Consider the following 17961-nt stretch of genomic DNA (forward strand, 5'->3'; position numbering starts at 1 on the left):
AACAACATCCCTCAGACCCTGAGGTTGGACCACTGCTTCATAACCCGACACACCTTGTTCAATATTCTTTTTTATTTTTTTGCTTTTTGCCTTTGCGATGGCCACTGCACCATTATAGTTTTCTGGGCTCACAAAATCCATTTTCTCCCTCACTTTAGGATACAGGCATGCCATGAATTTATCGAGCTTGAAGTAGTCGCCATTGGCCAATTGCATGGCACCCGCTAACTCTTCCCAGCACACTTCAAAACGATCCAAAAACAAACTGAACTCTTCACTTACATCCTGTTTGAGTGCCTTCAGTTTGACATCCATCTCGACGAGGGACGCCTCTTTGCGGAAATCATGTAGGAACGCGTCCGCAGTGCCGGCCAAGCATGCCTCGGCTCACCTTCTAAAGCTTCGTACCATACCTTTGCCTTCCCACGCATCACCAAAGGAAATGTCTGCATCTTGCTATCTTCGTTCAGCATACGCAATGACAGCATATACAGCTCAAAGTCTGCAACCCACTCATCAGGATTTTCTTCACCTATAAAAATTGGCCCATAGCTTCAAAACGCCATGTCAAACAACACCAAAAACTGCTTCTCTTCACTTAACTAGGAGCAATCAGTGTGCTCCTCCGTGGGGGCACCAGAAGATGGAGAGGGGGAATGGAGAACACACTCGACACACAAACAATTGCCCCTGTATAGCTCAGGATATTCACAACACCCCTATCCTCTCAGAAACACCTTCGAAAAAAACAACTTTCACTAGCAGGGGCTCGCCTGCACTCTACCTGATGCACCTACCGCCAACAAGATCACCCATCCACACGCACACACCACTGCTACTGATCTCGACCCTCTCAACCCACACAACTCCTCTAACTCACCCTCTCTGTACACACACACATGTCGTCGGTTCGGGGGGGCACACACTTCCAACATTGCCGACACCACACGACATGAACGAGAGCCAGAGAAAGAGAAAGGGGGAAGGGGAAATCAACACTTGATAGGAGAAAAGTGCGTTTGATCTTGCTTCAAAAACTGATTACAACCTTCAGCACACCATGGCCATGGCTATTCCCAAAAAAAACCCTTTCACTACACAGGCACAACCCTCTTTGCAGGAGGCTCCCAAAATGCTTCTTCGCTACTTGCTGAACACTTCTTTTGCGACAAGTTCTTCAACTGCTCTCTCTTTTCCACATTTGCCCACGCGAAGAGGCACCTTGATAATTCTTCTTATTTTCTCTCCTTCTCAAGCCACTATGCGACGCTCCACAACTGCTTCACTGACTTCCCGCATGTCGCGTCGACCATCACTTGCACGGGTCGCTTCCTCTTGGTAGCCTTCGTTGGCTCTTTTCTCTGCAAAGTGCTCACTCTTTTGAGCCGCTTCCCTGACCAACCGTGTCGGCTGCGATCGTTGATTGCGAGCGCACAAAGATTTTTTCCTTTTCTTTTTTCAATTCTCCTTCCTTGCCCAAAGAAAAAAACTCCACTAGCTCGAAAAAACGCTGCTCCTTTTCGTTCTTTCCTTTCCTCCCTTTTTTCAAACTTGCTAAATCAATTCCTAGCAGTGGCACCCGGTGCTATTGTGCCTTGAGATCTCCCTCTACCTTTTTGGCGTACCCAAATGGCTAAGGTCATAGTGGTGGTTTTCCTTTTTCTTTTTAGTGAAAAATATCACATGTATTTTAAAAATAAAAGTAAGAAATAAAAAATAACTTATATAGTTTTGAATGGCTCATGAGAGGATAGGTTCATTGGATTTGTGTCTTTTGAGTGGTTCTGGAAATTAAATGTGCATAGGTTAGTGGGCATTGAATGTTATCAAAAAAAATGATGAAGAGACATGATTGTGTTTGAGTATGGTTTGAGGTATGTCTGGTCGATCTTGGAGATGCGCTCACGAAGGGTCTCTCTCTCTCTCTCGTCTGCTAAGGGTGCCTTTTGTGGGGTCTGCAGAGCCATCATTCGTGCAACAACTGCTCTCTCTCTCTCTCTCTCTCCCCGCGGAGTGTAGTGACTACATAGCTGTGTGTTCGTTCTGTGTCGCGCGAGCGCCGAGTGCAAGCAAGGGAGGGAAGGGCGAAGCTGAGCGCTCTGTCTCTCTCGTCTCTCTATCTCTGTGTGACACAAGCAATGCGAAGTCTCTCTCTCTCTCTCTCTCTCTCTCTTTTTGATTGCGCCTTCAAGGCTTGCGGCAATGCTAAAGCAATTTACAAGGGAGAAGAGATCCACAATGCGATTGCTCAACAGGGGATGTTCAAAACCAATATTAAGCTTGGCAATGCTTTGGTGGGTATGTATGCCAAGGAGCTTCGAGTTTGGGATGTCATCTCTTGGACTCTACTCATTGCAGGATATGTCGAACATGGTGATGGTGCCCAAGCCTTCAACTGTTTGGAAGAAATGAGAAGTGAGGGCTTCCTCTCAAGTCAAGTGACCTATCGTTGCCTATTGAGAGCCTGTGGCAGCTTGGGATTGATGAAGGAAAGGCGATACACAAGGAGATTGCCACGCAGGGTTGGCTGAAAACCAATTATGTACTAGGCAATGCCTTGGTAGATATGCATGCCAAGTGTGGTGCTCTTGCGAAAGCACGTTCTGTTCCTAATGAGCTTCCTGTTCGAAATGTCATCTTTTGGAATACACTCATTGCAGGACATGCTGAACATGGTGAAGATGAGCAAACAATAGAATCTCATAAAGAAATGCAGCGCGAGGGCATCTCTCCATATGTAGTGACATTTGCCTCCATTCTGAAAGTATGTGGCAACCTCAAATCTATTAGTAGGGGAAAGCAAATCCATGAGAAACTTGCCAAACAAGGGCTTGTTAAAGATAGCATCGTTGTTGTAAATGCGTCAGTGGTTCTTATATTAAGTGCGGAGCTCTTTCTAAAGCGTGAAAAGTGCTCAAGGACCTTCCTGTTTCTAGTGTTATCTCTTGGAATGCATTAATAACAAGATATGCTCACAAGGTTGAAGGTGAACAAGCATTGAATTGTTTTGAACAAATGCGTAAGAAGGGGATTTCTCCTGATGCTGTGACTTATGCTGGCATCTTGAAGGCAATAGGTAGCATAACAGCGCTTGAAAAGGGTGAAGCGTTCATGATGAGACTGGCAAACAAGGTTTGGTTGAAAGCGATCTTGTGCTGGGCACTGCTTTGGTGGATATGTATGCTAAATGTGGTGCTCTCACAAAAGCACATCAGGTGCTCGAAAATCTTCCTATCCGGGATGTTAATTTTGGACTGCACTAATTGCAAGATACGCGGAACATGGTGAAGGCGAGCAAGCTCTGACATGTTTTGAAGAGATGCAGTGGGAGGGCTTTTATCCCAATGCAGTGACCTTCATCTGCAGTCTGACGGCATGCGGGAGCATAAGAGCACTTGCCAAAGGAGAAGAATTCATAATGAGAGAGTCAAACAGCGCCTTTTGGTGAGCAATGTGATGCTTAGAAATGCTTTGTTGGATATGTATGCAAGGTGCAATGCTCTAACAAAAACACGGCAAGTGCTTGAGGAACTCCCCATTCGAAATGTGGTGTCTTGGAACGTACACAGTAATTGCAAGATGTGTTGAGCTTGGTGAAGATGAGCAGGCGCTGAAGTGTTTTGAGCACATGCAACGGGAGGGCTTCTCTCCAGATGCGGTCACTGTTACTGCGGCATCCTAAAAGGTTGTGACAGCATGGGTGTAGCTGACAAGGGGGAGAAAATTCATGACCAGATTGTGAGACGGGGTGCTTGGAAATGATGTTATGGTTGGTACTGCTTTATTGGACATGTATGCCAAGTGCGGTGCAGCAAGAGAACCCGTTATTGTCTTAAACATTATATTTGGGATCTTTCCTCCCTTTCGAAATCTCAAACTTTCATTCACGTGAAGCCCCCCCCCCCCCCCGGGGAATTCTTTGCCTCTGCAGCACAGTCTTGGACTTCAATCCTAGGCCTGCTATCTCTCCCTCTTTGTCCAACCCTCTGTCCGCCATTGATTTAAGGCAGCAGCCTGCAGGTAGCTCTTAACTGCAGACAAAAAGGAAAAAATAACTCTCTCCCCCTCTTCACGTTCGATCATCTATACCAAGGCGACTCCTCTTCCCTTCAGTATACTTTGCTTCTTTGAGTGTTTTCTTCCCTTGAGCTTGATTTGAACTCAGGCTGCAAGCCACGTGGCTTGTTGTCACGTACGCAAATGAAGGCCGATGGCTGGTTAATTTGTCCCTCATTATCATAAAGGCAATAGCATTATCTTCAGTTTTGTAAAGGTGTCCCTTTAGGCTTCTACTTAACTGATTGGGAGAACTATGAGAAACTTAGCAAAAGCGAAAGCCGAATGGGTGATGGACAGGGAGGGGCACAATGTGGAGGCCAAGGCAGTCTGAAGCACAATAGCATCTAACTAAGGTGGGTGCTCTTTCAGAAATTTCTTATTTGGGGAGAGAGAGAGAGAGAGAGAGAGAGAGAGCATTGATTTTCCCCTTGCATGTTATGACCTCACAAACCACACAGCAGAGAGAGATTGTGGCCAAAGTTTTATAGCAAGTTCTCCCACTGAGAGAGAGAGAGAGAGAGAGAGAGAGAATGATTCTTTCCCTCTCGTGCTGTCTGCGGACTCTGGTCCCACCTCTGTGACTCAGCCATCGCACCTGCCTCGCGCCTTGCATGCTAGGTACGACTCCACAAACCACACACTAGACAGAGACATGGCATAGTCATATCGTAGTGCCTCCACGCGGCTGTGTGAGAGAGAGAGAGAGAGAGAGAGAGAGAGAGATCAGCACAGCAGCCATGCTCAGACGCTCTGTTGAAGCTAATCCGCAGGTCGTTGTCGGGGTTCTCATGCAAGCAGGCGCGTGCTCTCTCCGCACCAAGCCTTAGGAGATAATTTTTTCAAAAGGGCCGATTCAATGTCCATACTTGCACGTGTATTCAAGGGGTATGGATGACGTGGCTCCAGCCCATGAGGTGGTTTTATGATAGTTCAATATGCCATTGCAGCCTAGTACAAATTGTGTCGGCGCCCCTATCTTGTACTCATAACCACACACGGTCAACTGCCAGCCTTTTTCTACGGATGGGGCCTTTGAGCTCTATTGATTCTTTAATGCTATCAAACAGGTATGCCTCAAGCAGCAGGCTTGAGGATAAAGCTGAGGTTCAAGCTCTAATGGAAGCTAGGGGCTTTAAAAAGAGCCTTGATTGAGTCGAATTGAGATTCAAGGTCAGCTGAACACTTCTCTTATCGATGACAAGTCACATCCAGGGAATAAATACATTGATGAAGGATGTAGGTTATGTGGTAGATTTGTGTTGTGAAGGAACATTTTCTTTAGCGGCAAAATATTTTTTGCCTATATCTATCTCGCTCTCTCTCTTTGCCTTGAAGGCTTGCCGCTTGACAAGTTAAAAGTTGTAGACTACGGATTCCCAACTCTCAAGGATTGGAAAGAGCATGGGTCTCTCTCTCTCTCTCTCTCTCTCTCTCTCTCTCTCTCTCTCTCTCTCTCCATATAGCAATGCTTATGGGTAGGCCTCGTGATTTTATCACTTTTTTCTTCTTGTTTTTTTCCTTTCGCCTTTGAGTTTCCCTTTTGTTTTTCCCCCAAACTCCAGCCACCCTTTTCTCTATTAATGCCACCTTCAAGCCACCTCTTTCTTTTTTGAAGCTTACTCCACTAAAGTGTGAAGCCAACCTTTGTTTTTTGAATTTACATCCAAATAGTTTTTTGTGCATACGTTTCCCGCGTGGTCAGCACATTCACTTCCTCGGGTTTGCCAAACACCCATTCCGTCAAACCACCTCGGAACCCCGTACTACCGGCTCCAAACCCTGAGAGCTTTGCCATGTCTCGACTATCTCATGCCTTGAAAAATATATTCCAATACCGAGAAAAGCCACCTGACGATCCCTTCCCATCGTTCTTGCTTGCCAGCTTGAATTGGTCCATCTTAATGCCCATGACTCCGATCAGTAAGCCGTCAATTTCGGCTGACTCTCCACATTGCATGCAATTTTTCGGAACCTTGGCGACCTCAAAGAAAGTCCCATCAGCGCACCTACCAACGTGGCCCGATGAGCACATACCCGATCCCCTGCAAATATTCCACAGGCCATAACTTGCCTGTCTGAGCTCCGAATGGCAAACCGAAAAGATCGCATGCTCCACAGCTTGAGCTTGACATGCGTATCCACTGATCCCAGTTCTCGCCACTTATTTGTACTTGCCCTGCCCGTCGGGGATCTACGAAACATTCCATCATCGGACAATCATAACTTTCACACCGGGACTCCGTTTGAGGAACCGTCTAGACCAACTTGCAGAGCATCTCGAAGACCATATTCTAGAGCATCAAATTAGCATCTCGGGAACCTTCACTAGTCACCACCACTGGACCATTTTGGAGCCTTTTCTACCAAAAAACCCGCATTAGACATATCCTCCCACTATTATTTTCCTACCCAGATCCTCCACATTGGCCTTGGCCCTTTGTCCTGTACCTGCTAGTACCCATAGCTTGGCATAGAGCGTGTTCCTACACAGACCAACTTTGGCTTCACCAATGCGCATGAACAATGGGGAGACAATGAGCACATTATCATTGAAAGGTGCACCACTAAAGGCTAATCTGTCTGCAACAACTACTCAGCATGCGGATTTGGCATTGGTCTTGTTGGCTGATGCACATGCCAAAATTAGGGATGTGGAGACTGGCATAGTGCATATCACAAAAGAAATGCAGCAAGCTGAAGTGGCAATGCAGTTTTAGTCAAAGGGAGACACCTTTTTGTAGCAACTACAAGAAGCTAGAGAAGAACTAGCCACATTAGAGGCTAGAACACATATTTAGGAAAATAGGAAAAAATTCACAAATTTGGGACGATTCTTTGTGTCCCAGGGACTTGAGGTAAGGTTGTATTGTACTAGGTTGTTTCACATATAAAAACTCTGATACAACGTTTAGTTCGATGCTCATGAGTCTGCAAGATCCAATATGGTCCGTTTTCAACAAGCATACTATACACTAGAGTGTTTTTGCACATGATAGTTTACAAATACACTCACACGCGTGCACTCACGCACCCAAAAGAAAATTTTCTTCCCACACATGCTTCATTTGATAAAACAATTAAAATGTAAGTTGCAAGAAAAACTTGGGTGACTAAATTGAAGAAAACACCATTCATATTGAATAAGATTATTCGAAGATTACAAAGGTGGGAGGCCAATATCAATGTTGATAATGACCCTAGCTATGGGTGGACTAATTTGAACCCTTGCTAGAAGATTACAAAGGTGAAAGGCCAACGCTAAGCAATCATTCCTCCTCATTTGCATTGACATTTGATGGTGCCTCATGTTCATCAAGTTTCAAGTGACTCTCTTTGGCCTTGAGGATTATTGCCTTTGGAATCTTGATTTTTCAAGGATTCATCCACCCTTGGGCTTCCATGCCCAAATGATGCAGCTAGTGTCTTCCCAGCGTTGAGGATCATTGATGTTCTCTCTCCAATATTTGTTCCACCAATACTTGTAAACCTCCACATCACTTGCATTCTTCTTCTTTGAAATTAGTGCCCAATGTTGTATCTTCACTTAAAGGTAGGTTGTCGAGTCATTATTTTGATCAATATCTGTTGCTGTACCTCCTAACCAAATTGGGTAATTTTCATCACAACGTTGCACAAGTACAAAGTATCCCTTTTCCACATCAAGTGTTGGTTGAACTCCTCAGCAAGTTTGTTGCACATTGGACCACAATAGTGGCCCTCGATTGTGTCAAGTACTTTTTCTAGACCATCTTTCAATGGAACTTCAAGAGGATGATCTTGTTCACATATACTCCTTGGCTAGAAGTCATCAAAGAAAGTGTTTTCATTTTCTCTAGGTTTTTGCATAGCTTGCATGAGATTCTCCCAGTACATAAGAATAGGGTTGATCCACTTAGCATACTTACTTTTGTCTCCTTTATCTTGCAAGTGCTTTCCACCAACTAACATACTTCTTTAATCCTTCCATAACTTTTTCACTATCTTGAACATACTCAAAGGGTGTTAATACTTTTGGAACACCTTCAGGAAGCTTGGCTCCTCCTTGGTCATTTCTCTTCCATAAGTCTATACCATTTTCAAATAACCAATCCATAGTTTTAGGGTGTACTTTGTACTGCATCAAAGGTATTCCATCACTCATATAGAACCTAAATTGCAATGAATTTGAATGACCCACTAAGCTATCTACTCCATCATGTAAGAACCCCTTTAAAAATCCTTTAAAGTCTGCCACCTTTTGTAGGAGAAAAGGTGTAGAATGCATGCTAGCACACCTCTTCATCAAATATGGAAATGTAAAAATGGCTTGTTTTCTAAGCTTCTCAAAAAAGTGACTGAACAATGCCATCAATGTCTTCATGAGTGTGACCAACCATAAGAAAGCCAAGCTGCACTGTGTCAAATACTCCTCGTGAAACCAACAGTAATAGGTATGCAAACACATATTGATTCTTATATTCTGAACCACAATTGTCAAGTTGCAACAACAATGTTCTTGGCAACCTCTTGAACCCAAATACATTGCCATCCTCCTGTACATGTGCATTAGTAGCAAAGATTGATTGCATCCTTGGACAATCATTTTCCTGTATAGAAGCAAAATTCTCAGTGTCCACATTCACATTTGTGATTAGATCAGTCTCTGCCTCTTCATTCTGAGCACTTTGTTCCTTGCAGTATTGGTTTTTCTCCTTAAGCCCTTTCATATGGTGATAGAGAGAAGTGGTAGACAAAACACAATCAAAAAGATTTGTTCGTGGTTCTACACTTGAGTTTTCTAAGCTCAAGTCACCAAACATGTGTTTGTCTCTTCTTTTTGAGTTTCTTATACATTTTGAGAGAGATGCAATTGTGAAGTTGGGATCACCCGGCCATATTCCCAATGCAAAGTGACCATAAGCTGTTTGTCCATGTCCATGAGTGAGCACTCCTATCAAGGATACTGGAAGCCTCTCAACTCCACTGAGAGATTTTGGAACTGGTTTAATTTGTGGTATAGCAGTCTTACTCTGGTCCATCTTGTCATGTATAATGCACAAGAACTTGGTTGGATTCATTTCTAAAGAGCTCCTCCAAGCATAGTACAAATTTCTACAGCTTTTTTGTTGCAACATGTGTGCTCTCCTCTGTGCCATGTATCTAGTATGCTCCACCTGATTTTAGCTTGATCTTTATTGATGTGCAAATGTCACACTTAGAGAATGTGCTTGATTTTGATAATGTGACTATCTTGAAGACTGTGTTCCACAACCTTGAGAATGTTGGTTGTGACAACGTTTTGTATTCCATTGTGACAAGTGTGTCATTTACTTCCCTCAAAATGTCCACTTGTTTGTACATCGTTGGCAGAACACGTTGAGTTTCCCAAGTTCCATGCATGGTTGTCCTTGACTTATGTGGCATTTGATCTGCATTATTATCTATGAAGCCCTATATGAGTGCTTTTGCCATCTCAACATGTGTCAAGCTCGTCCTTATTATTCTAGTGTTTCCATGATTGCCATTGCATAATCCATCCAAGAATTTCTTGTGCAACCTGTAAAATGTTGACTTTCCTATTCCATGCATTACATACCACGCATTATTACATACCTTCTTTCCATCAAAAGTAAACTAAAATCATTCCCCTTATTGATCTTTTCTATGAGCCATGCTCATACAATTCAATACAAATGTGCATCGGCTTGTGTATCACCTTGTTTTGGACCCTGCATTTTAAAAAAAAATCAAGAGATGCCAGTAAAATTGTATGTTTGAACATAGAACTCAAAATTTAATGCATTCCCAACATACACTAATAATTTTGGTAAAAGCTTACATCCCATTCAATTAAGCAAATCTAGACTGAGTCAATCCATTGAGGAAGGTAGGAGGTTTGAGCTCAAGTTTAAGCCTATATGTACATCTAAGTGCTAGAAATCTAAATTTGACAAGAGTTGCAAGATAGGGACTATGCTAAATTGCAGAGGCACCTATGGAGCTCAATAGGAGGATGGAGCCCTTATGCACATCCAAACGCTAGAATAAAGCTCACAAGAGTTGTAAGATGGATCTCAAGTTATATTGAACCAACCTATATGGGATGGTAGGAGGCTCGAGCTCAAGTTTGAGCCTAGATGTACATCTAAGTGCTAGAAATCTTAAGCTGAAAATAGGTCCAAGATGGAGCCTAAGTTACAATGCAGAGAAACCCATAGAGTTTGGTAGGAGGATGTAGGTCTAAGTGCTAGAAATCTATAGCTTGAAATAGTTGCAAGATGGATCTCAAGCTATATTGAGTCAACCCATGGAGGATGGTAGGAGGCTCAAGCTCAAGTTTGAGCCTAGATGTGGATCTAAGTGCCAGAAATTTGAAGATGACAAGAGTTGCAAGATGGATCCCAAGTTACATAAAGTCACCCATGGATTCTAATGGAATGTTTCAATTGATGTTGGAGCCTAGATGTACATCTATGTGCTAGAAATCTATAGGTAGAAAGAGTTTCAAGATGGAGCGCAAGTTACATTGAATCAACCCGTGGAGAATGGTAGGAGGCTCAAACTCAAATTTGAACTTAGAGTATTTATAGCACTTAGATGTACATCTAAATGCTGTAAATACCTAGCTAACAAGATTTTTGCAAAGCCAAAGTTACATAGAAGCAACCATGGAATTTGGTAGGAGGCTCGAACTCAAGTTTGAGCCTAAATCTACATCCAACTGTTAGAAATCTTTACTTGTCACATGGGTTGCAAGATCGATCCCAAGTTACATGGAGGCACCCATGGAATTTGGTAGAAGGCTCAAACTCAAGTTTGAGCATAGATGCACATTCAAGTGTTAGAAATCTACAAGCAACAAGAGGTGTGAGAAAAAACCCAAGCTATGTTGAAGTAGACTTGAATTTGGAAGGAGACTCAAATTGAAGTTTGAGTTGCATTATACATTTAAAGAGTTGTAAGGTGGAGCCAAGGTAATGATGAGATCTACATCAAACCTAAGTTTCCTTGACTGACCTATCTAAAGAGTCGGAGCTTATAAGAAGGTGAGGCTTCAAAGTAGTTGCATGAGTGGCTTAAACTTAAGTTCGAGCCTAGCTAGCCATATAATTTTCTTTTAGGATAGAACATTAGTTTGAGTATAGGTGGCCTTGGAGATTATGCTATCAAAATTGAGCCTTGATGGACATTCAAAATACAATGAGGTTTTTTTCTTAGTTGTTTATGTGTAAATCAAGTCTTGGTGAATATACTCCTGCTGTTTTATGTGTTGTAGCAGGACAATTTTACATGCATAAAGGTGCCAAGAAATCGGTTAAGCAAGAGGGTTGGTGGAGGTGGGTTACTCACTCATTGATCCTAAGAGGTTTTAGCCAAGGGAAGTCAAAACTATGTCCAACTTGTGAGTATTTTTTTCCAAAAACTCTAAAAAAACTAGTTCTAAACACCCCTAACTTTGTCAAAAAATTTGACCCCTTCAACATCATTTTTAAAAGAACTGTTCATAGAACCTGTTGTAAAACAATAGGTTTTTTGAATAGGGTTTGTTCACAAAAGCGTAGAGCCGCTCTCAAGCTATAGGCTCATAAGAATAGTTTTGCAATCGGATTCTGTATGTGAAAGTTATGCTGATTTTCATGAAAAGTTTTTTTGTTACTTCTTTTAACCATTATGAAAACCCATTAGGTTTGGTCCACACATGTGTGTTTGCTAATTTAAACTTGGTAGGGTTGGTGGGAAAAGCTATTAAAGCCTTTTAATGCTTTTGAAACCTTCTATATTATAATAGTTTTGGATTTTTCTACAGACGGTGACGAATTTGCAACGACAGCGCGACAAGTGAGATTCTTTACTCCCACGTCTCCCTGCTCTCTACACATTTTCTCACGGCCCCACAAGGCTCATTCTCACACGTCTACATCAATTCTCTCTCTCTCTCTCTCTCTCTCTCTCTCTCTCTCTCTCTCTCTCTCTCTCCTCCTGCATTAAAATAGGGTTTGGATTTTCTTGCAGACTTTGTAAAAACCGACAATGACGTGACAGGTAAGGTTCTTTACTTCCGCATCTCCTTTTTCCTCTATCTATCTAATGGCAAACCCAAAAAAGCTCACGTCTACATTAACTCTCTCTCACTCTCTCTCTCTCTCTCTCTCTCTCTTTCTTGCTCTTTCTCTCTCTCTCTCTCTCTCTCTCTCTCTCTCTTTGTCTTTCTCGTTTTGATTGCAGGTGAACATATGTTATAGCAATGGTTCCAGATTTGTATTTTGAATCTGAAATTCGAAAGGCTTATCCAAGTGCACCTCTTTGTCTCTCTCTCTCTCTCTCTCTCTCTCTCTCTCGTGTGTGTGTATGTGTGATATCTTCTTCTATTGTTTCTGTGTAGTTACCCTCAACTCCTCTTAATCACTCCCTAATCTCTCTGTGTAATCTCCCTTGCCTGCTCTTAGTCACTCCCTCCCTTTCTCTTAATCTCTCCTAAACTTGCACTAATCAAACTTTCATTCTAGTAACCATTGTAACTTTTTTGAGATTACATTCACAAGTCCTAAACTCTCCTCTCAGATACTAACCTTTTCCTCTCCTCTAATCTATTGTCCTTTTTCAATTCTAAATGCATCTCAAAATTCACTCTTCAATCTCATTCTATTAGTTTCTAATATCTATTTAATCCTCTTCATTATTGACTACATACACTCATAATTATTTGCTACTGCCTCCTTGATACACCTTTAAAACTCTTTTACTAAGTTAATCAAACTATAGGTACATCTAAAATCACGCTCTATAAATTGAAAGTAAGTGACTATTCTCTGATTAGAGTACTTAGTCAATAAGTACTCTAATTAACTTTTTTTAAAGCTCTAATTAAGTACTTAATCAATAATCACTCAAAGAAAAACATAGATAACAACACTTACTTGGTTGGGTACTGAGTGTGACATTGCCACTTGACGTAGATTCTTTGCTTCTGATATTTAGCTCGTTTTTGGTGCCTTCTTTCCTTGTTGAGAAACTAGAATAATGAACTGATGTAGCTTAAACCTGACCTTCTAATGCTATCAAAGCACTAGCATATTCCACTCTAGTGTGGCCTCATGAGCTTATTGTTGATATTTTAGCATGATAGCGTTGCCTCATGCAAGTGCTTGAGACTTAACCAGGGCCGTAGAATAATAGCTCTAGGATCGAACTTAAGTTGGAGCCTCAACTACATATGCCAGTGTAGCACAAGGGTTCAAAGGTATCCTCATCAGATGCTTGGCTACCAATGGCAAGAGGCTCAAACTTAAGTTTGAGCCATTCATGTCTATGCTAGTGTAGTGCTATTGTGCAATGCTACCCGCATGACATCATTGAGGCTACTACCAAGGGCATGGAATACCACATTTAGGCTCGAACTTAAGTTTGAGACTTACATTTAGGCTAGAACTTAATTTTAAGTATATCAAAGCACTACTATACAAGCCTATCCTCCTGACATTCTTGTAGCTACCAATGGCAAGAGCCTTGCTTGCAGTGTAGCCTACTATGCAAGGGCACAGCCTCATGACATCCTTGTGGCTATCAAGGACATGGAGAAATATCTTTAGGCTCAAACTAAAGTTTGAGTATTTGGTACTGTAGCTCTAGGGTAAAAGGTTAGCCTCGTGAAATCCTTGTATCTACAAAGGGCATAGAATAACATCCTTGTGGAAAACAATGGGAAGAGGATTGCACTTAAGTACATACCTTGCCTACATATGTCAATATAGCACTATGATGCAAGTCTAGCTTCATGACATCCTTGTGGATACCAAAGGAAAAGAAAAACACTTTGAAGCTTGCACTTAAGTTTGATCCTCAACTGTATAAGCTATTGTAGCAGTAGGGAGTAAGTCTAACCTCATCCTTTAGAGATACTAATTCCAAGAGGCTTGAACTTAAGTTTGATCCTCACTTGCATAGGCTAGTGTAGCACTAGAATGCAAGGCTAACATGATGACATCCTTGTGGCTACCATGGGTATAGAATAGCACCTTAGGCTTAAGCCTAAGTTCAAGCCTCATTTGCATATGCTAGTGTAGAACTAGGATGCAAGGCTTGCCTCATGACATCCTTGTGTCTACTAAGGGCAAGAGGCTCGAACTTAAGGTTGAGCCTTGCCTACATATGCTAGTATAGCACTAGCATGAAAGTCTAGCTTCATGACATCCTTGTGGATACCAAGGGAATAGAACAACACCTTTAGGCTCAAACTTAAGTTTGAGGTTCAATTGCATATGGTATTGTAGCACTAGTTTGTAAGGATAGCCAAGGGACATCCTTGTGGCTATTTAAGGAAAGAGACTCGAACTTAAGTTCAAACCTCGCCTACATATGCTAGTATAGCAAGTTTAGCTTAATAACATCCTTGTGGCTACTTGGGGAAAGCGGCTCAAATTTAAGTTCAAGCCTCGCCTACATATGCTATTGTAGCAAGTTTAGCTTAATGACATCCTTGTGGCTACTTAGGAAAAGAGGCTCGATCTTAAGTTCGAACCTCGCCTACATTTGCTAATATAGCAAGTTTGGCTTGAACTTAAGTTTGAGCCTCAACTGCATATGTTATTTTAGCACTAGGGTGTAAGGCTACCCTCATGGCATCTGTGTGGCTACCAATGCCAAGAGGCTCAAACTTAAGTTTGATCCTCACTTGCATATACTAGAGTAGCACCAGCATGCAGGGCTTGTTGCTACCAAGGACATAGAAGAACACCTTCAGGCTCGATCTTAAGTTCAAGCCTCAGGTGCATACTCTTTAGTACTAGGATGCAAGGCTTGCCTCGTGACATCCTTGTGGCTAGCCTTATTTGCATATGCTATTGCAGCACTAGGGTATACGGCTAGACTCATGGCATCCTTGTGGCTACTAGAGGCAAGAGGCTCAAGCTTATGTTTGAGCCTCACCTAGATATGTTAGTATAGCACTATCATGCAAATATAGATTCACGACGTCCTTTTAGGATTCATGTAAGAATAAAGAAACACCTAGGGTTGAACTTAAGTCTATCCTCATGACATCCTTCTGGTTACCAATGACAAGAGGCTCAAGCTTAAGTTCGATCCCCACTTACATACTTGAGTGTAGCGCTAGCATGCAAGGATAGCTTGATGACATATTTGTGGCTACCAAGGGCATAGAATAGCACCTTTAGGCTCGAGCTTAAGTTCGAGCCTCAAGTGCATAAGGCATATTCGAGTGTAGCACTAGCATGCAGGCTAGCTTGATGACGTATTTGTGGCTACCAATGGCATAGAATAGCACCTTTAGGCTCTAGATTAAGTTCAAGCCTCAAGTGCATAAGGGAATAAAAAATCACTTTTAGGCTCAAACTTAAGTTTGAGCTTCCTCTCCATATGCTAATGTAGCACTAGGGTGCATGCCTAGCCTCATGACATCCTTTTGGCTAGAAAAATCATAGAGCTTCACTTTTAGGCTCAAATATAATTTAGCACTAGCAAGACTACTCTCATGACATCCTTGTGGCTAGCAATGACACAAAACAACATCTTTTGGCTCAAACTTAAGTTTGAGCCTCGCCTACACATGCTCATGTATTTTTTGAAATGTACTATTTAACTTAAACATGTGCTCCTTGTTTAGGTTCTAAAATTTTTCTTTTTTGTTGTTTCAAGAATGGAGGCTTCCAATGTACCAAGTATACCAGAGCACGGTGCACAAGTCTTCACACACGATGTCCTTGGAATGTACACTCACGCCAAAAATACTGCTCCAAGAATAAATGTTGACAAGACCTTTGAATTAACAAAAGAAGAAGGAGTGAAGTGGTTTGTGGATACCTACGAACAGATGCAAACTACAAAGGTGACATCCATCTATATTTGTCACAAGGTGGTATGAAATATGGAGACATGGGGATTGTTGTGGGTGTCAAACATGATGTGGATGCAACAAAAATGCCATGCTTTGCATGTAATGTGCTACCTATTGAAGAGACCACAAAGGCAAACAAACTTTGCTTATCATTGGGCACTTTTCATGTAGCAGACATGAATGGTAGCAAATTAGGAAAAGAAAATTCTATTGTAAAATTAGGATTGAAGATCTCCAACTTTACTAATCAAGAAGACTCAAGTGTGGATTGTGTGGAAGACCTAGTGAAGGCAGTGAAACATGCAATGCGAGTCTTGAGCTTACCAAAGAAGATTGTACCTACAAAAAAACCAATAGGGGCACTATCTAAGAAAGTTGTGGAGAATACAGGGAAAGCCATAGTTAAGAGTGCAGTTGTAGCATCAAGAGGTGCCAGTCCAAGTGCTTCAACACATGCAGAGAAGATCACTACCACCATTGATTTAGAGGAGCAAGAAGGTTCACAAGAGCAAGATGCACAAGGACTCATAAGAAAAAGAAAGGCAAAGGATGATTCTACTCTTAAGGAGGATCGACAAAAACTACCAAAGAGGAAGATGAAAAAGAGTGTAGAGAAGAAAAAGAGGTTTTTGAAGAGGAGTTGATGGAAATGGAAACTCCATCCGAAGATAACAAGGCATTGACCTACTTGGAGATCAATAAGGGATTCTATCCTTTTGGGATTAATGAAGTCTTTAGCATTGATGTGACAAGATGGTTTCTTGATCCATCAAACTATGTGTACAGAAGATTAAATCTAGATTAGGTCAGGATTTTGACTTTAGACTTCATTCAAGAACCAAAGCAAGAGGAGATATTGGCAATTTTGATGCCTTGTGATACTTCCAAAAAACATCCTCTTGACAAACATGCCAAAGAGGATGTTCACAATGTTGATTATTGGATCATCTTTGGAAAGCACTCCATTAGTACTGCAAGATGCTTGCAGGGTGCAAAAGTTGCAAAGGTTACCCCTCAATTGTGTCAAAAATTCAAATATAGACGATCAAAGATTATTCTCAATTACCCACCGAAGATCTCTTGCGAAATCTCCAATGTAAAAGAAGTCACTTCTTGATCAACTTATGCAAGCACGAGGACAATGGCATGCAAATGGTTGTCCTTCTAAGCTACCACCTAGTGTCAACCAAACCAAGAAGGACTTTGAGTCTTGGAAGGTACTTGTTTGATTCTTTGAAAACATGAATGTAAGTCTTTTAACTCTATCATAGGATCAAGAAGGACCTCCATGTGCTGGTTTCAACTTGAGATTTAGTGTCACTTGCATATGAGGCTGTAGGACTGACAAGCAAGGCTTGAAATTAGGTTTGAGCCCCACTTACATATACCCATGTATTTTGGACTTTGCATAGATGTATGTGAGCATATCAATAAACAATTCAATCTAGCTAGGCTTGAACTTATTAAGTATGCATATCAATCCCACAAGTTAGAGCCTTGTCAATATTGATGTTGGAATTTTCAATTTTGCAGACCTTTTTTGAATCCATAGAGCACACACTTCAAAAGGGATTTGTCAGGACCGACTTGCATTTGCTTCTATGTGATGAGGAGATATGGAAGAATTGGATCAAGATTATGAAACAATATGCTCGAGGTTTGCTACCAAATACAAAAGGAGAAATGATCGATGAAGGTTCCAACCAAAATCCTTAATTTCTAACTATGAAGGGTGGTTATATTTGACAAGCACCTAGCACAACAACGTTGGCACCTACATTGTTGAGGTGCATTTTAGGCCTCGAGAGTAGAGAAGTGTTTGAACTACAAAATGCAATCCTAGACAAAACCATCTTGCTAAAGAAGGGCAAGCATACCCCTCAAAAAATGGACATAGATGAGATCGAGTATCGAGTGTTGAAAGAAGCAATAATATCATTCTTCTTTGATTTGACAAGGGAAAGTTTATCTTGGGATCAAGTTTGTAAAAAGTACAATCTAGGAGATCATGAGTACAATCAAATGACAAGCTATAGCCAGTACTTTGTCAAGGACTCCCTCAACAGAGC

General features: G+C 41.7%; 1 long non-coding RNA gene across 1 annotated transcript; it reads left to right on the forward strand.

Moving 5' to 3' along the window:
• Positions 1 to 1819: 1819 nt before the first annotated feature.
• LOC147461530 (uncharacterized) lies at positions 1820 to 5364 on the forward strand. Its single transcript, XR_015187608.1, has 2 exons — positions 1820 to 4412; positions 4830 to 5364. It is a non-coding gene; the product is annotated as an uncharacterized LOC147461530 (long non-coding RNA).
• Positions 5365 to 17961: the final 12597 nt, after the last annotated feature.

Source organism: Adiantum capillus-veneris, chromosome 3 (genome assembly GCF_014529385.1).
Source record: "Adiantum capillus-veneris isolate H3 chromosome 3, ASM1452938v2, whole genome shotgun sequence".
In the NCBI taxonomy this organism is placed as follows: Eukaryota; Viridiplantae; Streptophyta; class Polypodiopsida; order Polypodiales; family Pteridaceae; genus Adiantum; species Adiantum capillus-veneris.